The 16,505-nt window shown below is 45.3% G+C and overlaps 1 pseudogene; it reads left to right on the top strand.

The window, feature by feature from the left end:
• The first annotated feature begins 12,961 nt into the window (after positions 1-12,961).
• On the top strand, positions 12,962-16,036 carry LOC116541849 (annotated as a pseudogene).
• The last annotated feature ends 469 nt before the right edge of the window (positions 16,037-16,505 follow it).

The raw sequence follows: 16,505 nt of genomic DNA, 5'->3' as shown, positions 1-16,505 counted from the left end.
AAAAAAAAAAAAAAAGGCCCAGTTGTTTCCTTTGGAGGATGCTAGGGAACCAAGTGATTGCCATTACAATTAGTAAATAAAGGAAAAGAATCAAGCAGTGATCCTACATTTCCTGCGCAAACAATACTGAAGATTCAAATGATGAGGGAAGGCTGCTCCACACACAGTTGCCTCTGCCCTGACCTCCATGCTTTGGCAGTTCAGTCTATTCTCAGAACATCAGAGACGCTCCTGTTAAACAAGTCAGATCATGTGACTCCTCCACTCAAACCCGCCAACGGCCTCCTGGTTCACTCCCAGCACGGACCCAGGGCCTTCCATGAGCTAAAGTGTCAACACCATCTGTCCCCACTGCCTCCTAACACGGACCCCTCCCTCGGTCTCCTCAGTCACCATGGCCTCTTGCTGTTTCTCACACTGAGCACGTGTGAGCCCCAGGGCCTGTGCACTTGCAGAGCCTTTCCCAGATTCCTGTTTTAGGTATCCACTTGTGGTCCCAAACCTCACATGGTTCTATCTGATTCCACAGGCTTTCCACTAAGTTGGACTATGTCAAGGGGCTAAGTAGAGGGCAAAAAGGAGAAAATAACTTACTTCCTGCCCTCCAAGATCTTAACTTTAAAGGTGACAGCCAGGGACCACACACACACACACACACACACACACACACACACACGGCCTGCTCAAAGTGAGTTGTCCTGGAACATGTGGGAAGCTGGCCTGGCTCTGCACAAGAAGGTAACCCTATATAAACTGACTTAGCACCTCAGTTGGAGCTAGGAGATCTCTCAATTTCTGCATCTCTCTTGCTGGGTGTTGTGCACCAGAGTTGTGTCTATTCGGCCATCTTGACTCCCTCCGCCTTAATCCCATTACTGGGTACATACCCAAAGAACTATAAATCGTTCTATTATAAAGACATGTGCACACGTATGTTCATTGCACCCCTGTGTACAACAGCAAAGACCTGGAACCAACCCAAATGCCCATCGATGATAGACTGGACAAAGAAAATGCGGCACATATACACTATGGAATGCTATGCAGCCATAAAAAAATGATGAGTTCATGTCCTTTGTAAGGACTTGGATGAATCTGGAAACCATCATTCTCAGCAAACTGACACAAGAACAGAAAAGCAAACACCACATGTTCTCACTCATAGGCAGGTGTTGAACAATGGGAACATGTGGAATCAGGGAAAGGAGCATCACACACTGGGGTAAGTTGGGGGTTGTTGGAGAGGGACAGCAGGGGGTGGGGAGGGATAACATGGGGAGAAATGCCAGATATAGTCAAAGGGGGAATGGAGGCAGCAAACCACCTAGTTATGTATGCATCTATGCAACAACCCTGCATGACCTGCACATGTACCCCAGAACCTAAAATAAACAAAAATAAATAAACTGACTTAGCAGAGTAGGTCGTCTGAGAGGAAATGAGCCCTGTGCACTGAGCTCTGAAGAGAAGGCGGGCTGAGGTGATACAGGAGATGGTGGTGTTTGTGGGACTTAAACTAAGATTATCTGGAATTATCTGGGTGGGTCCAATCTTATCTTAAAAGCCCTTAAAGGCAAAGAACTTAGCCTGAAAGCAGAAAACAGTTGCATGGATATACTAGTTTGGTTATTCTCTTATCAGTTGATGGACATTTGGGTTGTTTCTAGTTTGGGGCTACTGTAAACACTTTTGTGCAAGGCTTTTTTGTGGTCATGTGTTTGCATTTCTGCAGATGCTGTGAGTTAAATGGAAGAGGTATGTATAAATGTTTTAGAAACTTGAAAATAGTTTTCCAAAACGGTTGTATCATTTAACCCCACCAGTAATGCTGCACTTGCATTACATTCTCTGTAGTGATTAGCCTTTTTTATTTCAGGAGTTCTGGTAGGTCCGTACTCATGATAGGGGACGATTTTGATCTGCACTTCCTAGATGATTAATGATGCTGGGCATCTTTTAATGTGCTGATTTGCCATGTATCTTATTTTGTAAATTGTCAGTTCAAGGTTTTTATACATTTTAAAATTTGGATGTCAGCCTTTTTATTATTATAGTAACTTTTGGAAAATAGATTTTTGACATAAGTGCCTTGACAGATACCTAGGGATATTTTCTCTCAGTCTGAGATTTGCCTGTTTCCTAATAATGTCTTTTGATGGTCAGAAGATTTAAATTTTAAGGAACTCAAGTTTTTTAAAACAATATGGCCAGTGATTTCTGTCAATTCCTTAACAAATTTATGTCCTCCTCCAAAGTTGTAAAGATATTCTCCTAGTTTTTCTTCTAAAGCTTTCTAGTTTTACTTTATGAGTAGGCCTGTGATCTCTTTTGGAATAATTTTTGTACAGGATGTGAAGTAAAGGTTGAAGTTTGTTTCCCCCTCATATGGGTATCTAGTTGTTTCCATATCGTTTTTTGAAAAAAAATTGTTTTCTTTTCCTATTGAATTGCTTTTCTGTTTTTGTTTAACAAATCATTTGACCATATATGTGTCGGTTTATTCCTGGAATCTTTTTCACTGATCTATTGTGTCTGTCTTCACCAGTACATTATAATCTTGAAGACTTTATCTTAAATCTTGAAGTCAGGTAGTGTAAATCCTCTAAATTTCTTCATTTTCAAAATTCTTTGGGCTATTCTAAGTTGTTTTCCATATATATTTTATATATTCTAGGTTGAATTTCCACATATATTTTTAAATCAGCTTGTTAGTTTCTATTTTTAAAAACCAACTGGGATTTGGAATGGTATTTCATTATATCTACAGATACATTTGGAAAGAAGTCATTTGTTCACAGTAGTTTTATTTTTCTCAGCAAAGTTTTAGTTTTCATTATAGTCTTCTTAAATACTTCTGTTAAATGTATCCCTACATTTTTGGATGCTATTAAAAAAGGTATTTAAAATTTTTTTATTTTTAGGTGCTACATACGCATGAATGTGTTATAACTTTGGGTCTAACCTACATGGATTCAGAGAACTTTTTGGATTTGTATATTTATAACTTTCCTCTAATTTGAGAATTTTTTGGCCACTAATTCTTCAAATAATTTTTCTGCCCTGTTCTCTTTCTTTTGTCTGGGGATTTCTACAATGTATGTGTTTGGTGTATGGTGTCCCATAGACTCTTAGGCTCTGTTTACTTTTCTTCACTTTTTTCTTTTGCTCCGTAACTTGATAGTTTCAGTGAACTTATCTTCAAGTTTGCTAATTCCTTCTTCTGCCTTTTCAAATCTGCTTTTGTATTCTTCTAGTAAATTTTTCTGTTAGATTGCTCTATTTTTTAACTCCAGAATTTCTATTTGGTTCTCTTTACAATTTCAATCTCCTTATTGATATTCTTATTTGTTTACATGTTGTTTTCCTGATTTCCTTTACCTCCTTGTCTGTGTTTTCCTTTAGCCCTTTAAGCACATTTAAGACAGCTCTTTTGAAATCTTGATCTAGTAATTTTGAGGCTTGTGTTTTTTCAAAGATGAGTCTGGATATTCACTTTCTTCCTTTGAATGCGCTATGCATTTTTCCTGTTTCTTTATATGCTTTGAAAGTTTTTGTTGAAAATTGTAATTTTGATTAAAGGGCTGCCTCTCCCAATCTTTGAAGAATGGCTCTGCACAGGGAAAGATGTTTGTTAATCACAGTAGTATAAGGCTTAAGACATTCTGGACATCCACCTTCCATGGGCCTGTGTGTGTGCTATTTTTCCAAATACCTCACATAGACAGCTGTTTTTAATGTCTTAATTTCCCTAGGAGATTTGCTCCTGCTTCTTCTGGAGGCCTTGGCATTCTATTGCATTCTTTAATCAATAATCTCTTTCCACTGGTATCCCTGGTTCTTTAGTTTGGTACATTTTTCACAAACCATACTCACTGCTTCCTGCGGATTCCACTAGCCTGAGATTTGAGCTATTCACTTTTGCCATCTTAGTTCTGGTGTAGGGCACATAGAGACCAACTCTTCAGTTACCCCCAACAGGTGAGAATCTGGTCTTCTCTGCGTCTTATAAGGTGAGGTTTCATGGCTGCTAGATATATTTCATAACTGATTTTATTTTTAGCTGTTACTCCACTATTTATTATTAAAACTTCCTAAGCCTACAGATATTTCCAAGGAAGGTCTTGGATAAAATTAAGTAGAGGCAGCAAAAAGCTGACATAGAGATCTACATGGAGATTTGGAGGAAGTCACAGCATTATTACAGTAAAATAAAAGTTGATTTGTCCTTATGCAATGCAATCATTCTTTTAACAGGCATTTACTGTGTGCTTACTCTGTAAAAGTCATTGGAGATAAAGCAGTGACAAAGTGGAAAAAAATCCTGCCCTCATGAAACTTAAAATCTAGCAATGAAGGAGAGATATACACAAATAAGGATGGTATTTGGCATGCCAAATGATAATGAGGGCTGCAAGAGAAATGGAGCAGGAAGTTGGTAGGCGGTGGTGGTTTGGGGGTGAGTGTCAAACACTGTTCCTAAGGGATGACCACTACAAGTGATCTGAGGAGACATCATTGACAAGTTGACATTTCAGCAGAGACCACAACAGAAGAGGGACCATCATTTGGATTATCAGGGGTAGCAATTCAAGGCAGAGGGAAGAGCAGATGCCAAACCCTGGGGCAGACGCATCTTCATGAATTTAAGGAGCAGCAAGCTGGCCTCTTATACCAGGGCAGAGTAAGTGAGGGCCCAGCTGTGGAGTTGGATCAGAGAGGTAACCAGTGGCCAGCTCAGCCTGGACTTCATGGGTGATGGGCATATTTTGGCTTCTACTCTGATGAGTGGAAATATATTGAGGTTTTGAGCTGAGGAGTGATCTGGGTGGTTGTTCTGGTGCTGGCTGGAGCACAGACTGGGTGCAAGGGCAGGAGAAGGAATATTGTTGGTAGGTAGCCACAGATGTCCCGTCAAGAAGTGATGGTGTCAAGAACAGATGAAGGCAAAAAAGTGTTAAGACAGACATCTCCTGAAGGTAGGGATAGAGATTTTGCTGATGGGATGGAGAAAAGGCAACAGGGGAGTAAGTCAAGAAATACCACAAAGCTGTATTCTGAACACCTGTTCGGATGATGTTACTTTCACAGGAAAAGGGAAGTCCAAGGTTTGGTTCTGGCAGGTCAGTCGTCCACATGAAGAGTTAGTTTGAGAGGAGTTAGTTTTCAGCGGCCTTTTAAATATCAGTATAGAAATAACCAGTGCTCAGGAGGATATAAGGGTCTGAGGCACAAGAGAAAGGTCATAGCTGCAGGTATAAATGTGATGGCTCATCAGGGAGTGAGATGTCCAAGGTCTGTGCAGATTTAAAGGGGTAAATTCAATGGGCCTGTTTGTGGCCAGAGCCTTCCTCAGGCTTCCCAGTATCAACATTATCACAGAAAGCCTCAGTGGTGATCTACTTGAGTCTGTCCACACATGTTGGGGCTTGAGTTGTGCAGACTCTCTATCTTGTTCCCCTTCTTCAACATGACAAGACCTTAGTTAGCCAAATGTCCTGAAGAGAGCTGAGGAATTTGATCTGAATCATCCCGCAAATTCATGGTACAGGAAAGAAGTGCTGCTCTTGTCCTTGGCTCTAGAAAGATGATAACAACCAATATTTTACAACAGGACTTTGCTTGGGATTGGGATTTTAACACTGGGATCTGGCTCCAGGTCTCTTGCCTTCCTCTCTATCAGGTTAACTTGGGATGGTTAGCCATCTAACCAAGTCCTCATGTTTCTGACAGTCATTCCCAGCCCATATCATCCTATTAACCATTGAATTCGTTGTCTACTAGTGCCCAAGTCTGGGATGCAGTATTCTTTTTTTTTTTTTTTTTGGCTAGCTTCATTGAGATATAATTGACAAAATTATACATTTAAGGTGTACAATATATTTTGATAGGTGTATACATTGTAAAATTATTACCACAACCAAGGGAGTTAACATTCCCATCACCTCACATAGCAACTTTTTTTTTTTTTTTTTGAGACAGAGTCTTGCTCTGTTGCCCAGGCTGAAGTGCAATACACTCACTGCAACCTCCGCCTCCTGTGTTCAAATGATTCTCCTGCCTCAACCTCCTGACGTTTTTGTAGTAAGAATACTTAAGTGCTACTCTCTTAGCATATTTTGAGTATATAATACATTATTATTAACTATAGTCACTACATTCTACATTAGGTTTCCATAAAGTTATTCATTTTATATTTTAAAATTTGTACCCTTGAACCAAAATCTCTCCATTTTCCTCACCCCCTGACCACTGGTAACCAACCTTCTACTTTTGGATTCCATGAGTTTGAATTTTTCAGATTCTATGTATAAGTGAGACCATGCAATACTGTTCTTTCTGTGTGACTTATTTATTTCACTTAGCATAATGTCTTCCAGGTTCATCCACATTGTCACAAATGGTAGGATTTCCTTCTTTATCAAGGTGAATAATATTGCATTTATTCCAATAATGGAATCATTTTCCATTATTCCATTTCAATACACACACATACCTAAACCACACTTTATCTATTTATCGCTCAACAGACACTTAGATTGCTTCCACATCTTGGCTATTGTAAATCATGTCGCAATGAGAGTGAAAGGGCAGATACCCAGAGATGGTGATTTTATTTTCTTTGGATATACGCCCATAACTGGGACTGCTAGATCACACGGTAGTTTATCTTTAGTTTTTGATGAACCTCCATAATATTTTCCAAAATGGCTGTAACAATTGAGATTCCAACCAATGGTGTACAAGCGTTCCATTTTCTCCAGATCCTTGCTAATACTTGTTATCTTTTGACTTTATAGCCATCCTAACAGATATGAGGTGTTAGAACACTGTGGTTTTGAATTGCATTTCCCTGCTGGTTAGTCACGTTAAGCATCTTTTCACATGCCTTTTGACCATTTGTATATCTTCTTTGGAAAAATGTCTATTCAGGTCCTTCACTCATTTCTAAATTGGGTCATAAGATTTCCTTTTATGTCTTGAATATTAACCCTTTATCAGATATGTATGGTTTGCATATATTTTGCTCCCATTTTGTAGACTGCCCTTTCATTTTGTTGATTGCTTCCTTTGCTGTGCAGAAACTTTTTACTTTGATGTAGCCCCAATTGCTTATTTTTGTTTTTGATGCCTGCGCTTTTGGTGTAAAATCTAAATAATTATTGCCACAACCAATGTCAAGGAGCTTTTCTCTGTAAAGTTTCAGGTCTTACATGTTAAGTTTTTAATTCATTTTGAGTTCACTTTGTGATTGGTGGAAGAGCAGGGTCCAATTTCATTCTTTTGCATGTGAGTATTCAGTTTTCCCAACACCATTTGTTGAAGAGACTACTGATTCCCCATTTTTGTATACTTGGTGCCATTGTTAAAAATTAGTTGACTGTATGTATGTGGGATAATTTCTGGGCTCTCTAGCCTATTCTACTGGTCTGTCTGTTTTTAATGCCAACACCATACTGTTTTGATTATTATAGCTTTGTAATATAATTTGAAATCAGAAAATGTGATGCCTCCAACTTGGTTCTTGCTCAAGATTGCTTTAGCTATTTGGGGCATTTTGTAGTTTCATACTCTGCAAGATATTGTAAAGAATAGAAAGAAATCAAGCCATAACATGGAAGAAATTAGTTTCAAAATATAGAATGGTATAATTTAAAAAATTAATTTTACTGTATGTAAATTAAACTACTTTAATAAACAACAACAACAAAAATCCTGTACCAGATACATGTAAATGGCCATGTCACACGCCTAACTCCCCACGCCAGGACCTGTCAAGTGCTTGCTTGGTGTCTTTGTTCATTCTATACCAGACCAGGCCTCTGATGCCACCTTGGGAGTCAAAAAACTCAAAGGAACTCCTACTGATTACTGCAACAGCATGTGCAGGGAACTGACTGTGTCCAAGGACAGCATTTAGCTAAGGACAGAAACTAGTGGATAAATACTTAACCTTCTATCCCAGATGGAGCCCTCTAAGGGACATTCCCTATGGTTCCTTGGAATGTTTCCACAGGGGCCGAGGCCACAACCCACAGTGATAGCAGGCTCCATAACTCTCTTTTGGACTAGATTTCTCTTGTTCCATTTCACTCATCCTAGTCCCTCAGCTCCTCTTCCCTGAGAGTTTCTTCCAACATAAACTACCTGCACTCAAGCCATGTCTCAGGGTCTAGGGGAATTCATGAAATGTAATCCTTCACAATGGCTGGTTCAACATTTCACTCCAGCAGAAGCCAGACTCTTTACAATGGCCTGTGATACTGTGATATTAGAAATATGTATTTTTGTCTCTGCCCATGGTTCCTCACACTTAGCTCCTAAAATCGTGGGAATCTCCAGTGATGAGTCTTTTGTATGCTAATGACATGATTGGTGCCAGGGGCTCCCAGGTAGCAGGAGGAAGGTAATAGTGGCACTGGTACCAAGAATGGCCAAGACGTGATTAGGGTGTAGGGATTTTCAGGCCCACCCCCAACCTCTGGGGAGAGAAGAGGGGCTGAGGTTGAGTTGATCACTGATGGCCAATGCTGTAATCAATTGTGCCTACTATTGAAGCCTCTATAAACACCTAAAGGACTGGGTTCAGTCTTCCTAATAGCTGAACACGTGAAAATTCCTGAATGGTGGCACACCCAGAGAGGGTCCCAGTAAGTTCAATGCTCCTTCCCATATGCCTGGCCCTATGCATCTCCTCTACCTGGCTTTTCATTTACACCCTTTATAATACATAAGTAAATATGAATGAAGTGTTTCGAGTTCTGTGAGCTGCTCTAGTACCTGAGAAGGCAGTCATGTGAACCCTGACTTATAGCTGGCTGGTGGGAAGCACAGGTCACATGCCTGGAGCTTGTGACTGGCATCTGAAGTGGGGGCAGACTTATGGGGCTGAGCCTTTCACCTGTGGGATCTGAGGCTACCTCCAGAAAGACAATATTAGAATTGAATTGAATTAGAAGACACACAGTTGGTGTCTGCCGGAGAATCTGGCGTCAGAAGCATTGCTCTGAATTTGAGAGGACCCTTAGCAAGGCCCCACATGATCCCTCCCTCATGACTGGTTTTGTTACTCTCCTCTGATTTATTCTGCTCTGGCCACGCTGGCCTGTGAGCTGTCCTGGAACACCTGTAGGACCACCCTGCACCACTGGCATCTGCATGGTAACTTCCTCAGGGTGAAGTATTCTCTAGCTATCCATGTCACTTATGCCCTCATCTTCTTTGACGTTTCTCTCAAATACCTCTTCTTATAGAAGCTTACCTGATTGCTTCATTTAAAACTGAAATCTGCCCTTCCTAACCCCCTCCATGCAACCTGTGCAGCTTTATTCTTCCCACAATGATATGGGGTACTTCACGGCAAGGTTTAGAAAACATTTGTTTCTTTTAATTCAGTTGCAGTTTCTTAAAAGTCCCTTATGGTAACTGGGTTTTGGTGACTTACCTGTGAGGGAGTGAGGAGTGCTGTGTTTACCTCCTGGCTTCATCGCAAACTGAGTGTCCCAGACAATGCACTGATGCTCTGAGGCCGAATGTCTTTAATGCTTTAAAATGAGTCATACATGGACGACCATGGAAACCCTTTGTGAGCCATGATGCTGGGATTCTGTGAGGTTGCGGTAAACTCAACAGTGCCACACGTGTGACGGCAGTGAAGTATCTGTAGAGTGGAGAAGGGACTGGAGACTATTTTGGGATTGCGGGGACAGAATCTCCACCCTCTGCCTGATTACCCCTACCCCAGCCTTTCCTTTACAAGCTCTGGAGTGCAGAGCCCCTTCCAGAGCAGCCTGCCCCCGGGCCTCCTCAGCTTACTTTACTCTTTTCAAAGCTGGTCCAAACCTCCCACAGTCACCCTGTCTGTGGGGGCTGCTGGAGGGGGTGTCACCTGCAAGTTTGGCTCATTCTGGGAAGGAAGATCAAGGACTGGTTCTGACCATACAAACCGAGGATCTATTTCTTTCTAGATACTTTGGTGGGTGTTCTAAAGCTCTGTGAGAGGACAAAAATGAGAAGTGCTCTCTCCCAGGTTAAGACTCCTGTTTCCAGAGATTCTCTGCTTCCTACCTCGTAAAAGGCGCTTCGTTCCAAGAAAGCTGGGATTTGGGACCAGACAGCAAATGATTTCTAGGATCACACACTTGACTCTAGGAAAGTCAGACTTAAAACATAACCAGCCTGCCAGAGTAGAAGGGCCAGGAGCCTCAAGGGGCACTAGAAATCCCATGGTATGTTTGTCGTATGGCGAGATTCCACCCAGAATCACTTGGAATTTTACTCCTGGGCATTTGGACACAGTTCAGTCTGAATGCTGTGACAAATACAGCGGTGGCTTTAAGACACATCTGATACTAGAAAGAATCTGAGACTGGGAGTAAAACCCCTGTTTTTGAATGTAAGCACCACCACCAGCTAGCCTATGACCTGAGCATGCCATTTCACGAGACTGAGCCTCAGCTTGCATACATTTTAACCAATGCATTGTTTTTTTTTAAAATGCAAAGAGTTATAGCTGCCTCAGAGGATGGTTGTGAGGTTTACCAGCCACCCCCAGCAAAAGGGACAGCAGCTACCACTTATCCTTAGTGATGATCCATAGCTGCGTGCTGTACAGGTGCCATTTCTCAGAACACCATGTCAGTATAAATGTCTTCATTTCCAAATAAGAAACCTCTCACTCAGGCTGCTTCCCGCCCCGGCTTCCAGGAGACAGAGCTGGAATTTCCCCGGGTCTGTTTAGCTCCAGGGCTCGGGGTCTCGCCGCGGACCCAGCGCGCGGGTTTTCGGGCACGTTCGCCATCGGCTTTTACACGCGAGCGTTCCTCTCTGCCCTCCCGCCCGGCCCCGGCCCCGGCCCCGCGCGCAGCGGCCCGCACCGAGCACCTGCTCCCGGCCGGCGCGCAGCCCCCACCTCCCCGCGGGAGCCCGCGGCCGTCTCAGCCCTCACCCCAGCGCCAGGAGGGAGCGCTCCGGGGGTTTCCCGGACTTCCCGCCCGGCCCATCCCGGGTGGTCCCCAGGACTCACAGATCCCGCGTCCCTCCGCCTTCGAATCCCGGTGCCAACACGCCGCACCCGCGTGGACACACTCGCGAACACGAGAGACGCGGGGAGGGCGGCGGAGTTAGACGTGCGCATGTGCAGAAGCAGCCGCGAGGCCGTGTTCAGAACGCTGTGCGCGAGCCCACGCCATTCAAGACTACGTTCCCTCGGAGGCGGAGGGGTGGGGGGGAATTGGGGAGAGATAGCATGGGGAGAAATGCCAGATATAGGTGAAGGGGAGGAAGGCAGCAAATCACACTGCCACGTGTGTACCTATGCAGCAATCTGGCATGTTCTTCACATGTACCCCAAAACCAAAAATGCAATTAAAAAAAAAAAAAAGAAAGCCAATAAAGAAAACAAACAAACAACAAAACAAGCTTAAAATGGGCTGGGGGCCATGGCTCACACCTGTAACCCCAGTGCTTTGGGAGCTAAGGCCGGAGGATCGCTTGAGGTCCGGAGTGCAAGAGCAGCCTGGGCAACATAACAAGACTCTGTCGCTACCAAAAGAAAATTTTTAAAAAAATAGTTTGTGCCATTATGGAAGGAGAGAGTTGTATTTTCTAAGGTATCAGAATGATGTAGATTAGAATACCTGAATAAAAGTGACAAGAAAAATTTTAAAGGACGATTTATGAAAAGGTTTTGTCACATTTCTGTAGTATTATTTTTTTGTCATGTAGACAGTAAATGCAATAAGAGGTAAGGATGGAAAAGGGAATGGGGGGCTTGGTGGTCAGAAAGGCTTCCAGGAGAAGATCGGGCTGGAAAAAAAAAAGACTACATTTCCCATGAACACCCGCGCCCCAGTGGGCAGTGACCTTTCCAGCTCTTTTGCGCTTTTGTACACCTTCAAGGAGGAATATTTTATTTAAAAAGAGAAAAAATTGAGTTATTTTAAAATGTGAATGTTTTGAAAAGGCAGGAAATGGCGTGTAGAAATGTTCTGGATTTAAGGAGACTGAAAAGACGTGAACAAAATACAACACCTGATCTTAGACTAGTATAGAATGAAAAAATGCTGTAAAAAGGACATTATTAAGTCATTTGACAAAACTAAAATGCTAACAGTATGATAAATAGAAGTATGGAATCAATGTAAAATTGCCAAAACTGTTAGCATCTATATGGTTATGGAAGAGAATATTGTGGTTCTGCATACTGAGTAGGCGTAACGCCGTGACCTACGCACTCACATAAGGCCAGAACAGAGCCATGTATGTGTCTAGATATGTGTCTAGATGTCAGGTGTGTATACACATGCTGCCAGTTAGATAGAGACTGAACAAATGTTAAGTAATGCAAACGAGGCAAAATATTAACAATAGGTAAATCTGGGTATTCATTATACCATTTTTTTTTTTTTGCAACTTTTCTGTAAGTTTGAAATGATTTCAAATAAGAAACTTAAACAAGACGAGAGTTCCCCTAGATTGTATTCTCTCAGGGTCACTGTAATGTCAATGTTGCAAATAGCAGTAACCAATACCAGGCTTTCTCTGCTGCCTGAATTCCAGCCTGTAGTTGACTTCTTTAACCTTCCCTGGCTTATTAGAGATTGGGGAGACAATTCTATCTCATGCTAAGAAATCGCTGTCAGTCTTTCAGATTTCTCCAAACATAAAACATAAAACTCTCAGGATCTATAGATCTTTATGTCAGCTCAGCATACAGCATCAAGGCCGAGTTTTTGGATGCATTGTAGACAAAGAATTTTTCTGCATTTTAAAAATGGTTGGAAGACATTGTCTACTTATCAGGGTGAGAGGGGGAGAGCAAGACTCCGAGCGTGCGGGTGAGGAAGCTCTGCCGGGGGCAGAGATGGGGGCCAGGACGACGGCTGGGCTGCCGGGGTCACCAGCTCCTCACCCACTTCCCTCCCTGTGGGAGAAGAGGAGGAGGGGAAGTGACTGTGGAGTTGATGAACTTTGCACATCCAGAAACGCCATTCTGATTCCTTTTCCGGAACAAGTTTGCATCTCTCCTCGGTCTCTCCCTGAAGCCCACCGGTCCCCAACGCATCATGTCTGGGAGCCAAGCACCTTGCCTGGCCGTTGCTGCAACTGTGTGCTCCAGGACTGGTGGCTCTGAGGTGTGACCCTGCCCACATTTGGGCCCAGCCAGGTTCAGCCCCCTCAGTAAGGAGGGCAGGTTGATAACACAAAGAAAACAGTGTCAACGAGTGCTACCAAGAGCAGAAGAAAAGAGGTCAACACAGACTCATTTGCTACTCCATGTGGATGATAGCTACAGCAGGGGGAAATTTCATAGTCTATCAGTTGGGTCAGAAAATGGAGTTTTATGGCAGAGGCTTCTTAGAAGCTTAAACCCCTGTCCCAATGACGTCAAGTTCGCCTGTTGGCTTGGAAAGTTCAGACCTGTCTTCCATCAACACCATGATGTCGGCGGTCATGAGTGTAGGGAAGGTCACAGAGAATGGCAGGAACTCCCAGGGCATCAAGTCCCCCTCGAAGCCTCCAGGACCAAATCTGATTGTCAGAAGGAATCAGGAAACGAAAGAGGAGAAGTATTCCTATAACTGCCCCCTATGTGAGAAGATTTGCACTACCCAGCACCAGCTGACCATGCACATTCGCCAGCACAACACAGACACTGGAGGAGCTGACCACTCATGCAGCATCTGCGGGAAGTCACTGAGCTCGGCCAGCTCCCTCGATCGCCACATGCTGTTGCACTCTGGCTAGAGGCCATACAAGTGCACAGTGTGCGGCCATTTACCACCAATGGGAACATGCACAGACATATGAAGATCCATGAGAAGGACCCTAACAGTGCCACAGCCACAGCCCCTCCATCCCCTCTGAAGCGTAGGTGACTTTCCTCCAAGAGGAAACTGAGTCATGATGCCGAGTCAGAGAGAGAAGACCCAGCACCAGCTAAAAAGATGGTAGAAGATGGGCAGTCAGGTGACTTGGAGAAGAAAGCTGATGAAGTCTTTCACTGCCCATTATGTTTCAAGGAGTTCGTTTGCAAATGTGGACTGGAGACCCACATGGAGACGCATTCAGATAACTCACTAAGATGTGACATTTGCTGCATCACCTTTCGAACACATCGAGTGTTGCTCCATCACAACATGCTTTTCCACAAACAACTTCCCAGGGATGCAATGGGCAGAACTTTCATTCAGAACAACCCTTCAATTCCCGCTGGTTTCCACGACTTAGGATTTATAGATTTCCCCTATAGGAAGTTTCCTCGAATTTCTCAGGTCTGGTGCGAAACAAACTTGCGGAGGTGCATCAGCGAGCAGCACCGTTTTGTCTGCGACACCTGTGACAAGGCATTTCCCATGCTCTGCTCACTGGTGCTGCATAAGCAGACCCACGTGACCACAGACCAGGGTCAAGAAAAGCTGCAGGCCATGACCCTGCCTGGTGAGGCCCTGGAGCAGAAGGGCTTCCTGGCCTTGCTGGGCCTGCAGCACACCAAAGACGTGAGGCCTGCCCCCACCGAGGAGCCTCTGCTGGATGACAACCAGGCAATCCAGCACCAGACACTCAAGTGTCAGCTACCTCAGGACCCTGGCTGCACCAACATACTGAGCCTGTCTCCTTTTGAAGCTGCTTCTCTAGGTGCTTCTCTCACAGTTCTCCCTATGACTGAGGAGAGCATAAAGCACCTGTCCCTGCAGCCATTCCAGAAGGGCTTCATCATCCAGCCTGACAGCAGCATTGTGGTCAAGCCAACTTCTGGTGAGTCTGCGATGGAGCCGGTGGCCATCCAGCAGATTCTGAAGATGGCGGCCTCGGCTCCCCCTCAAATCAGTCTTCCACCCTTCTCCAAGGTCCCCGCCACCCCACTGCAGGCAATCTTCAAGCACATGCCCCCTCTGAAGCCAAAGCCCCTGGTCACACCAAGGACGGTGGTGGCCACCTCCACGCCCCCGCCTCTCATCAACGCCCAGCAGGCCTCCCCCAGCTGTATCAGCCCTAGCCTGCTGCCACCGCCCCTGAAGCTCCTCAGGGGCTCAGTGGAGGTGGCCTCCAACGCCCACCTGCTGCAGGCCAAGTCCAGGACCCAGCCCAACAAGGCCACATGGCTCTCCCTGCAGCAGCGGGGGGCAGAACTGCCCGACCAGCCCGAGATGAAGACTCAGCTGGAACAGGACAGCAACATCGAGGCCCTGCTGCCGCTGAGCATGGAGGCCAAGATCAAGCAGGAGATCACCGAGGGGGAGCTCAAGGCCTTCATGACAGCGCCCAGTGGCAAGAAGGCACCTGCCACGTGCAAGGTGCTCTACCCCTGCCGCTTCTGCAACCGGGTGTTTGCCTTCTCAGGGGTGTTGTGCGCCCACGTGCGCTCCCACCTGGGCATCTCGCAGTACCAATGCAACATCTGCGACTACGTTGCTGCCGGCAAGGCCGCGCTCATCCGCCACCTGCGCACGCACAGCAGGGAGCGGCCCTACATCTGCAAGATCTGCCACTACCCCTTCACTGTCAAGGCCAACTGCGAGAGGCACCTGCGCAAGAAGCACCTCAAGGCCACCCGCAAGGACATGGAGAAGAACATTTTGAGTACGTCAGTAGCAGTGCGGCCGAGCTGGTGGATGCCTTCTGCGCCCCAGACACCGTGTGCCAGCTATGCGGAGAAGACCTCAAGCACTACCGCACCCTGCGCATCCACATGCGCACGCACGGCTGCCATGGCCTGGGTGGGGGCCACAAGGGCCGCAAGCCCTTTGAGTGCAAGGAGTGCAACGCCGCGTTCACGGCCAAGCGCAACTGCGTCCGCCACATCCTCAAGCAGCACCTGCATGTGCCAGCAACCACATGGCCGTCGCCCGGAACCGGAAGGAGGGCTTGGCCAATGCCACCAAGGACTGCAGCCACAGGGAGGAGAAGATCACAGCAGGGCGGGCATCCGAGCCTGGCTGGGGTGACCTTAACCCAGAGAGCCCTGCGTCCCCAGGGCAGGACCTGCTGGAGCCCTGCAGCAAGAGACCCGTCCACCCCATCCTGGCCACGCTGACTCTGACGGTGCCTCGCAGCTCCTGGGGATGGAATGACAGCCTCAGTCCCCCTCAACACAGACAAAACCCAGCAGAGAAAAGCGTTGCAAGTCTATACTTCATGGAGTTTCCTCAGTGCCCTTGGCTGTTGGGGATTGAGAGAGAGCGAGTGCGAGAGACAAGCAGGAGCGTGGCCGCTGCTCAGTGCCACAGCCTTACCGCAGCCTGCGTGGGAGGCCCCAGCCCCTGCCGATTCCAGTGCCTTCACTACTTGCCGGATCCATATCATCATGGGTGTTATATTTTCCCAAAATGACTTCTTAAGACAAATACTGTAATGAATTGTCTGGAGAGGACCTCTTCATTTGAGCATTAGCGTTATTTTGTATTGGTGTGTGTGAGCTTGTTCTTGTGAATCTGTGATAGCACCGTTTGTTCTGGGAGCTGGACACAGAAGGAAAAAACATACCCTTGGGTACCCATAGCCAA

Source organism: Sapajus apella, unplaced genomic scaffold, assembly GCF_009761245.1.
Source record: "Sapajus apella isolate SASKATOON/1434 unplaced genomic scaffold, GSC_monkey_1.0 scaffold157, whole genome shotgun sequence".
Classification (NCBI taxonomy): Eukaryota; Metazoa; Chordata; class Mammalia; order Primates; family Cebidae; genus Sapajus; species Sapajus apella.
Note: the sequence above shows the minus strand (reverse complement) of the source record. Positions and strands in the feature narration are given on the sequence as shown.